Raw genomic sequence first — 11000 nt, 5'->3', positions numbered from 1 at the left:
CTTGGAAGTGTTCGTGTGTGAATGGGAGCTTGACTGGGGTGGGGGGTGAGTGGAACTTGACTGGGGGTGGTGGTGTATGGGTGCGTGTGGGTTTGAATGGGAGCCTGCTGTTACGAGGGTTAAGTGGAACCTGGGTCGACCCCGCTTACCTTGAGTCTGGGAGGCACAGGAACAGAAGATCCTACAGTCCAGGTCGGAGCCGGTGGCACCCAGAAGAATCCAAGGCGTCAGTTAGGATCAAGGCAGGCAGCAATCAGAATAATCCAAGGGTCAGTCCGGGTCAAGGCAGGCAGCAAACAGAATAATCCAAGGCTCAGTCCGGGTCAAGGCAGGCAGCAAACAGAATAATCCAAAGATCAGTCCGGGTCAAGGCAGGCAGCAAACAGAAGTACCAGAGCAAACCAGATCCAGGAAACAGGGAGCAGACAGGAATCCAAAAAGGCAGACCAAGGTCAGGGCAGGCAGCAGGCAGAAGAATCCACGAAGCAGTCCGGGTCAAGAGCTGTAGCGACAGGCAGGGCAGAGACAAAAAAACTCACCAAGGCGCACTGTGGCCGAAGCGAAGGGCTCAGCAGGGAGCTCTGTTTATATCTCAATCTTTTCCCGCGCAAACCGCGACTGGCCGGCGTCTGACGTCAGGGGGCGTGTCCATGGCGCGTAGTAGCGCGAGATTTGCCCGCGGCATCGGCCCTGACCACGGACGTTCCCGGAACACGTCGGGCCCGTGCAGAGGGAAGACGCGCCGCCGGCGCCACGGGAACAGCGGGGACGGAGGTAGAACCCCGCCGACCCCGGAGGACAGCCCTGCCGGCCCGGGAAACGGTAACAGTACCCCCCCTGCAAGGGCCCCCTCCCTGCCTCTGCGGACCGGGCTTGAGAGGGAATCGAAGGTGAAAGTGCTGAAGCAATCGGGGAGCATGCACATGGCCCGCAGGTTCCCACGTGTTTTCTTCTGGACCAAAGTGTTTCCAAGAGATCAAATATTGTAACTGCCCCTTCACTTTTCTAGAATCCAGGATGTCCTGTACCTCAAATTGATCATCATTTTGAACTATATTGGAATTGACCGTACGCTTCCTATGTGGCCAAGTCATGACAGCAGGTTTCAGTAAGGAGATATGGAAAGCATTGTGGATACGTAAGGACGGAGGCAAACGTAGTCTGTAGGAGACAGAGTTTATCCGTTTCTCAATGGGGAAAGGTCCAATGAAGCGAGGAGCAAATTTCGCGGAGGGTAAACGTAGTCGCAGATTGCGAGTGCTCAACCAGACTGAATCTCCAGCCTGAAGAGAGGGAGCCATGCACCGTCCCTTATCCGCTTGGGTTTTCATCTTGGCCGCGTTCCGGAGCAACAAGGCCCTAGTCTCCGTCCAAAGACTGGACATGGATTCAATAGCAGCGTTGACCGCAGGACAGTTGGAGGACCCTTCAATAGGCAAAGGAAGACGAGGATGCCTACCAAACACCACAAAAAAAGGGGACTTCCCAGTGGCCTGAGACGGGAGATTGTTGTGGCACATTTCGGCCCAAACCAGAAGAGATGCCCAATTATCCTGTCTTTGATTAACGTAGGCACGCAGAAAAGTCTTTAGAGATTGATTCGTCCGTTCAGTGAGACCATTGGACTGGGGATGGTAGGCAGATGAGAAGGCAAGCTTGACCTGAAGAAGTTTGCATAAATTAGTCCAAAATGAGGCAGTAAACTGTACCCCCCTGTCAGAAACAATACTGATGGGAAGACCGTGAAAGCGGAAGATGTGTTGAATAAAAAGGCGGGCTAACTGGGAGGCAGAGGGTAGTCCAGGTAGGGGAATGAAATGCGCCATCCGGGAGAAACGGTCTACTACTACCCAAATAACAGTATTACCCTCAGAGACTGGCAGATCCGTAATGAAATCCGTAGCCACATGAGTCCACGGGGAAGCAGGAATGGGTAGAGGTTGCAACAAACCGAAGGGTTTTCGTCTGGGAGTCTTCTGTGCTGCACAAACGGGACAGGAATCCACATACCGTTTGACATCCTTCTCCCAGCGGGGCCACCAATAGTGTCTGGAGAGGAGATGCTTGGTCCGGGCAATCCCGGGATGACCTGCTAAACGGGCATCGTGAGCCCAGTGAAGGACCCGGGGGCGCAGGCGTTTAGGAACCACGGTTCTCCCCAACGGAACAGTAAAGGTGGCGGCTATCTGAACGCGAGCTGGATCTATGATATAACGAGGCGGGTCCGGAGTCTCATCCAGATCAAAACTGCGGGAGAGCGCATCGGCCCGAACATTCTTGGGGGCCGGTCGAAAATGGAGGACAAAATCGAAACGGCTGAAGAAAAGCGCCCATCTGGCCTGTCGTGGGTTCAGGCGCTGAGCCGTAGCCAGATACGCCAGATTTTTGTGATCCGTGTAGATCGTAACTGTGTGCCGAGCGCCCTCTAGAAGATGACGCCATTCCTCCAGAGCTAGCTTAATGGCGAGAAGCTCGCGATCCCCGATGGTGTAGTTCTTCTCTGCAGGGGAAAATTTCTTGGAGAAGAACGCGCAGGTCATCAAGCGGTTGTCGTCGGTTGCTTGCAGAAGAACCGCCCCGACCCCCACTGCGGAAGCATCGACCTCTAGAATAAATGGCCTGGTGGAGTCGGGGCGCCGGAGGCATAAATCCTTAGTGAATTCGTGCTTGAGTTGAAGAAAGGCCTGTACTGCTGCAGCAGGCCACGTATGTGTCGGAGCTCCCTTTTTGGTAAGCAGCGTGAGGGGGGCAACCAACGAAGAAAAGTTGGGAATAAACTGTCTGTAATAATTAGAAAAGCCCAAGAACCGTTGTAAGGCTTTCAAGCCCACATGTTGAGGCCAAGTCAGAATGGCCTTCAGTTTATCGGGGTCCATGGATAGTCCTTTATTGGAGATGATATATCCCAGAAATGATAACTCGGGTACATGAAAAACACATTTCTCTAATTTAGCGAACAATTTGTTGTCACGAAGACGTTGAAGCACCTGTCGAACATGAAGTAGATGTTGTTGCAAGGTCTCCGAAAAAATGAGAATGTCATCTAAGTAAACAATGACATGCGAGTACAACATATCCCGAAAAATGTCATTGATCATATCCTGAAAAACGGCTGGAGCGTTACATAAGCCAAACGGCATAACCCTGTATTCGTAGTGGCCGTCATGGGTGTTAAACGCCGTCTTCCATTCATCCCCTTCGCGAATTCTTATCAGGTTGTAAGCCCCACGTAAGTCCAGTTTAGAAAAAATTTGGGCTCCTTTAATGCGATCGAATAATTCAGAAATAAGCGGAATTGGATACTTATTCTTCCTCGTGATGCTATTGAGACCTCGATAGTCGATGCAGGGTCGTAACGACCCATCCTTCTTTTTGACAAAAAAGAACCCTGCTCCAGCAGGAGATGTAGATGGTCGAATAAACCCATTAGCTAAATTTTCCTTGATGTATTGCCGTAATGCCTCGGATTCCGGCTCTGACAGTGCATAAATCCTCCCTCTGGGTGGAATCTTGTCCGGAAGAAGATCTATGGCGCAATCATACGGTCTGTGAGGTGGCAGGGTCTCAGCTCGTTGTTTACTGAAAACATCCTGGAAGTCTTGATAGGGAGCAGGAATATTAGGAGAGAGTTGCGTAGTCTGGATGGAGGTTCTGTGGATAGACGTTAAACAGTTCTGAAAGCAAAAAGGACTCCAAGAGGTGAGTTGCAACGAAGCCCAGTCCACCAGGGGTTGATGAGTCCGTAACCAGGGTAGACCTAAAATGATTTGATTGACAGAAGATGGAAGTACATATAGCTGGATGAGTTCTTGATGCAAAACGCCAGTGGTAAGTAAAATGGGTTCGGTGATGTAGCAGATTCGCATACCTACAGAATGCCCGGAGACTGAAGTAACAGAGAGGGAAATGTCTAGAGGTTTGACCGGAATCTGGTAAGACTTAACCAGTTGCTCCTGAATAAAATTACCTGCCGCTCCTGAATCAATGAATGCCTGGGCCGAATGTACTTGCTCTTTAAATGAAATGGTAACAGGAAGGAGTAGTTGTGGAGAGGAGCCAGTGGGACCCAGGGAGGCCTCTCCTACCCGTCCTAGGTCCGAGAGTTTCCCGCCTTGTTGGGACATTTATTGACGAAATGGCCGGCGCCCGCACCATAGAGACAGAGATTCTTGGTTCTCCTTCTGTGACGTTCCTCCGGCGTTAGGCGAACCCTATCAATCTGCATGGGTTCCTCAGTACAGCTCGAAGCCGCTGCAGCAGGTTGAACCGAAAGCGGCTGCTGAAAAGTGGGGGCTAGGCGAAAGGTCCTTCGGGAAGCAGCTCGCTCACGTGTTCTTTCCTGGAAACGCAAATCTAGTCGGATAGCCAGACGAATTAATCCCTCCAAGGTTTCAGGAGGGTCTCTGCCAGCAAGCTCATCCTTAATGTTCTCTGCTAGACCTTGTCGAAAAATTGCCAACAAACTATCCTCTCCCCAAGCGAGTTCAGAGGCTAATGTCCGGAACTGGATGGCGTATTCACCCACAGATCGAGATCCTTGCCTGATGTGAAGTAATTCGTTAGCTGCTGAGTTAGAACGTCCGGGTTCGTCAAAAATAAGGCGAAATTCTTTTAAGAATCGCTCCAGGTTAGAGAGAAGGGGATCATCCCTCTCCCAAAGAGGAGAAGCCCAAGCCAGGGCGGGTCCCTCCAACAAGGAAAGAATAAAGGTAGTCCTGGTTTTGTCGTTGGGAAAGGAAGTGGGCTGTAACGAGAAGTGCATTCGACACTGATTAATGAATCCTCGACACAGTGTGGCAGTGCCATTAAAACGAGGCGGAGGAGGAATCCGAATAGGTGTAGGACTTGCTGCAGTACTGGTTATAGGAATAGCCGGGGTATGGGCTAACGCATCCATTCGGGCCACCAGCCGATCTAAGACCCCTGTAACTTGGTCCAGTACCCCTTGCTGCTGTTGAATTCGGTTGGCCATCCCGGGAATTGCCTGGAGTGCGGCCAAGTCGACTGGTTCCATGGCTTCGGCCAACTGTTACGAGGGTTAAGTGGAACCTGGGTCGACCCCGCTTACCTTGAGTCTGGGAGGCACAGGAACAGAAGATCCTACAGTCCAGGTCGGAGCCGGTGGCACGCAGAAGAATCCAAGGCGTCAGTTAGGATCAAGGCAGGCAGCAATCAGAATAATCCAAGGGTCAGTCCGGGTCAAGGCAGGCAGCAAACAGAATAATCCAAGGCTCAGTCCGGGTCAAGGCAGGCAGCAAACAGAATAATCCAAAGATCAGTCCGGGTCAAGGCAGGCAGCAAACAGAATAATCCAAAGATCAGTCCGGGTCAAGGCAGGCAGCAAACAGAAGTACCAGAGCAAACCAGATCCAGGAAACAGGGAGCAGACAGGAATCCAAAAAGGCAGACCAAGGTCAGGGCAGGCAGCAGGCAGAAGAATCCACGAAGCAGTCCGGGTCAAGAGCTGTAGCGACAGGCAGGGCAGAGACAAAAAAACTCACCAAGGCGCACTGTGGCCGAAGCGAAGGGCTCAGCAGGGAGCTCTGTTTATATCTCAATCTTTTCCCGCGCAAACCGCGACTGGCCGGCGTCTGACGTCAGGGGGCGTGTCCATGGCGCGTAGTAGCGCGAGATTTGCCCGCGGCATCGGCCCTGACCACGGACGTTCCTGGAACACGTCGGGCCCGTGCAGAGGGAAGACGCGCCGCCGGCGCCACGGGAACAGCGGGGACGGAGGTAGAACCCCGCCGACCCCGGAGGACAGCCCTGCCGGCCCGGGAAACGGTAACACCTGCCTGGAGAAGGGGTGTATGGGAGCCTGGCTGGGGGTGTGTGTGAATAAAGTTTGTGCTGCCCCACTAATTCATGCCATACTCAGGATGACTAGAAATGAAAAGTTTTCAGGAATAGAGAGTGGTGAATTTTTTATCCTTATTAGTTTCAATTATTGGGTAGCTGTGTCTGCCATGTTGAAATATTTTATTGCTGTTTGGAAAATTGTTTAAATTTTGTATGAGCTCTTAATTATATGATGTTCCTTTCTTTAGTTCATTGGAAATAGTCTTTTTATTAGTATGGTTTTACTAATATGATTGATTTTATATTCCTTGATTTTATTGTTTGAATGATTTATGAGGACTGGTGATGTTTGTTTCTCCATTGCTGCATTGCATGCAGCGTCTGGCTTGTTACAGTTTCCAGTTCAGTTTCTGTCCACATGTTTTTGTTAATACTTTATAATCACTTTATTCTGTATTTGGTGAGGGTTAGCCTGTGTTCTGCATGTTTAACTGAGGTGGGATATTCTGTGTTAAAAAAACAAAAAACCCCCCAAAAGAATGAGGAGGGGGCAGCACAGTAATTGTTTGCACAGGGCAGCAAAAATGCTAGCACCGGCCCTGGTGATTGGGGTGAGATTTAGGAGGTCTCTATGATGAGCTTTGCCTTAAATGTCGGTGAGATGTGGGGGTCTCGGCTGATTAGGGATTGGAGGGTTTGGATTGAGATTTTGGGTCCCGAGATCTGTGAATTGGGGGTTGGAATAAGTTTTAGGGGTCTAAGGAACTGGTGATTTTGAGGTCTCAGGGAATGTGCTCTGAGGTTGGAGTGAGATGTAGGAGGTCTCTGGGATGAAATTTGATTTAAGGTTGGTGAAATTTGAGGATCTCAGGGAATGATGATTTGGGTGTTAATGGGTCTTGGATTTTGGGTTTAGCCTCTGCTGATGAGCTAGACTTCATATTTAGTACTTTTTATCTAATATGTGGAAAGTGTAACACTGTCAGCTTAGCCCTTTCAGAGCAAAACCTTTCTACTCCTGCAGCAAACACTGCTCCGCATCCTTTCCTCCTGAACTCATTTGACTGGCTGTTGCTTTTCCTCCCTTAATCTTATTCCAACTTGGTTTCCTTCTGCAGGTTTGGAGTACAGAAACCCAGCAACATGCCAGGTCCACCTCAAAGGCTCTCTTTGCCCCTTCCTGCCCGGTCCCAGCCCTGTGAACAAGTACGGCAGAACCTCATGCACTGCTGCTAAATTCCACAGCCGGATGGAGCAAGAAAGGGATATTTTTCACAGCAAACTCTTTTTCCTGTTTGCTTGGTGCGGATGTACTGTAGTTGAGTAAATAGACCAGTGGGAGTCCCTTAACTTGATTTACCTAAAGGGAGGTGGTTCTGCCAGGTCAGAGAGGGAGCAAGGCCCCAGGGTAAGGCAGAGAACCCAGCACAAGCTGTAGCTTGCCCAGCCCCTAAAGAGTGGGAGGTGCCTCAGGTGGGCTCTACCTGTCTCAGGTATGCTGTAATACTGAGGCACATCGCTTCCTGCATATTACTAGTGCACCTTCCTTTCTGTGGCCTATAGGAGATCGGGGGTGGAAGGGATGTTAATGCAGTGATTTTCTGGTTTCTTGCTGGTTATTTCTGGCTTGGGAGACATATTAAAGAAACTTATTGGGGGGGGGGGAGGCACAATAACAGATGTAAATCAGTCGGAGAGGTCTGAAAATTCCACAACTTCAGATATCATTTGACTGACTAATAATAATCAGCGCTGTCTCTAGGGAACATGGTGCCATAGTACCCCCTTCTCCATACGTTCTCTCCTTTTTCCCTCCGTCCATTCATTTTCTCCTGTTTCCAGACATCCTCGTCTCCTTCTCTCCCTCCTCCTAGGCATTCTCCCCCCCTTTCTACATCCATTCTGTCCCTCTGCTCCTCCCTACCTCCAAGCATTGTAGCCTCCCTTCAGGTGTTCCTTCCCCTCCCAGACATTTTCTCCTCCTCCTCACTTCACTCCTGGCATTCCCCCCCCCCCCCCCCCCAATTCATTCTCCTTCTCCACCTCCCCTCTCCGGGCACTCTCCCTCTTTTCCCTTGCTCTCCTTCCTTCCTTGACATTTCATTCTCCTTCCCCCTCCCTTTAGGGCTTTCCCCCCACTCTTCCCCTCCCTCCAGGTATTTTATTTTTAATTCAACCTTTATTTGAGACTTCAAACGTTTACAAAGATGAGAATAAACGTGCAGAAACAAACATTGATACAAGTGTAATATCACGAGAATGAACAATGTTATTCCCACTTCCCAGGTGAAGAACGTGAGAGATTGCTAATATCATCTAGCCACATGTCGAAGCCTAGAAACATTGCTCCTAAGATGGTAATATGTATCAATATCCTCCATAGGAATATCGTTGCGAACAATCGTTAACCTTGGTGTATCGCAATAAAATCTCAGAGCGCAAATACGTCTCTCGTTTAATTCTTAAACACCCAATACGCATTCCCTCACCCACCTCCCCTCTCACTACCCAGTCCTCTGAGGGATGAAAACCACGTGAGGGGATAATACATGGTACATACTATGAAAAGCCTACCAAATAAGATTGTCAAAGTGATATATTAAGTTCGCTTAATTCTCCAATTCAGATAAGGAGTCCATAATTTTTTGGAATGTGGAGAAACGTTTATTCTTATGGGCTGTAATCCTGCCTAATCGATAGAGCTCGTCTGCTCGAGTCCGAACAGAAGCCATGCTGGGGAACCGTGCAGCTTCTCCAAACGCGTGCTAGCACGCATCTGGCAGTGGTAGAGATAAATTTGATTAGTTTTTGTTGATGTTTGTTTACCGAAGGGAGAGGTTCATTAAGCAAGGCGACTTTAGGAGTTGTTATAATCTCATTTTTGGAAAATGTCACTTAACCAACTAGTGATTGCTTGCCAGTATTCTTGTACCAAGATAAATGCCCACTACGAATGGGAAAAAAACGTGCCTTGTTCTCCGCATCCCTTCCAGCGCTCATCTGATATGCTGGGATAAATCTTATGAAGCCGAGCTGGGGTGTAGCAGAGATTAAGTCTTTATCAATTGAACGATTAGATTTCATCCCAAAAGTCTTCCTCTTGTTCCCCTCCCAGATCTGTCTCCCACGCTAACACAAAAGCTGGCTTTTGCTTGGCTTCCTGATTTAACAATTAGTATATCTTGGACATTGATTTCTGTGTTTTGTCAGCAGATTTAGACAACGCTTCAAATAGCATGACACTTAGTTAATTCCCGTTTCAAGTCGGGGGGGGGGGGGGGGGGACGGGGACTGCAGGAAATGACGAAGCTGTAGATTATGGAAAAATTCTGAGGCAGATAAATTGTATCTGTCTTGTAAAGCCCTAAATTTGAACAACCCCTGGGAATCCCAAATCTGGTCACGTTTATAAACACCATTCTTTATCCAGTTAGAAAATGGGAGATATGGAGATATGCTGATTCCCCCCCCCCCCCCCCCCCCAAAAAAATCTATATGAAGGAAGCGAAAGGTATTAATAGAAAAGGATTTAGAGCCAATGAGAGTGGATTTCCATCTTTCCCACGTTTCCAGTGTATTTAGTAGGGGTTCAGGAATAAATTGAATAGGCTGCCAGGGTAGTGCCGGTAGAGGCATCCATCCTATAACTGCCTGTTCTAATATATCGCCCAGGGTTTGCAGGAATCTACCTTATGCCAATCAACAATAGCTCTTATCTGGGCTGCTGCATGGTGCCAGAGAAGGTTAGGCACTCCAAGGGCACCTTGTGTTCTGTATTTAAATAATATCCTTTGAGCCAATCTAGGGTGCTTCCCCTTCCAAATACATTTCATTTTCTTTCATTGCCAACTTTTAAGCACATGGGATGGAATATCAAGGGGTAAAGTTTGGAAAAGGCAGCTGGGGAGAACATTCATTTTTATTGTCGCTATCCAGCCTATCCATGATATATGGTAACGGTCCCATTCTTCTAGATCCTGGTATATGCATGAGAGTAGGGGCAGGTAATTGAGTTGGAATATGTCCTTTGTAGCCCTGATGTAGACCCCCAAACATTTTATTTTTTCGTGAGCCCATCTAAAGGGGGGAAATCTGGCGTAGGCTCGTGGCCTAGTGGACAGGAGGCGTTATGATAAGGTTCTCAGATTTATCCCAGTTTATAGAGAACCCCGAAAGTGCTGAACTGGGTAATATCTGTGACTATCTCGCGGAGGGAAACCATAGGGTGCGTGTCGGTGACCAAAACGTCATCTGCAAACAAAGACAGTTTTGAGGAAAAATCCCCTACTTTAATTCCAGTAATCAAAGGGTTGTCTCGAATCTTTTGGCTTAGAGGTTCTATAAATAGAGCAAAAAGTAGGGGGGATAATGGGCAACTTTGATGTGTACCGTGACCCACAGAGAAAGCTGCTGAATATCCCTCATTCACTTTGATACAGGCCCTAGGTAAATCGTAAAACTTATGAAGTCAAGAGAGGGAGAAAGGGCCAAATTTCATTTTCTGAAGAACTTTAAATATATAGGGCCAATGCACTAGACTGAAAGCCTTTTCAGCATCCATGGCCACTAGTAGGATCGGGAGCTGCTGCTGTTTGGCCCACTATATAGAATCCAAGATTTTGCGTATGTTGTCTGAGGCCATTCGGCCAGGAATGAACCCTGCCTGGTCCAAGTGTATAGGATGGGCTATGAAACTATTAAGCCTAGTAGCTAAAATTTTGGCAAGCAGTCTTAGATTGATATTGAGAAGGAAATAGGGTGATACGATCCACATGCTATGGGATCTCTGCCGGGTTTGACTATGACTGTGATGCCTGCAAGGTTGGAATTTTGTAATAGGGAGCCATCAGCTCGCAGTGTATTAAACATTTTTGTCAGAGGAGTGAGTAATTCAGTTCTAAAGCACTGATAAAAGCGGGTTGTAAAGCCATCTAGGCCTGGGGATTTGCTTATCTTAAGCTGTTTGATTGCAAAGGCAAATTCCTGCTGGGAAATTTCCCTATCTAGAAACAGGGATTGTGATTCGGTCAAGACTGAAAGAGTGATACCCTCCAAGAACTGATCTATAATGTCTGGGTTAATATTAGAATTTGCCTTATATAAGTCAGAATAGAAGCGTAGGAATCGTTGTCGAATGTCGTTGTTTGCCATTAGGCTAGTCCCTTTTTCATCTTTAAGTTTAGTTATATTGTTTTGTAGGC

Source organism: Rhinatrema bivittatum, chromosome 8, assembly GCF_901001135.1.
Source record: "Rhinatrema bivittatum chromosome 8, aRhiBiv1.1, whole genome shotgun sequence".
Taxonomy (NCBI): domain Eukaryota; kingdom Metazoa; phylum Chordata; class Amphibia; order Gymnophiona; family Rhinatrematidae; genus Rhinatrema; species Rhinatrema bivittatum.
Note: the sequence above shows the minus strand (reverse complement) of the source record.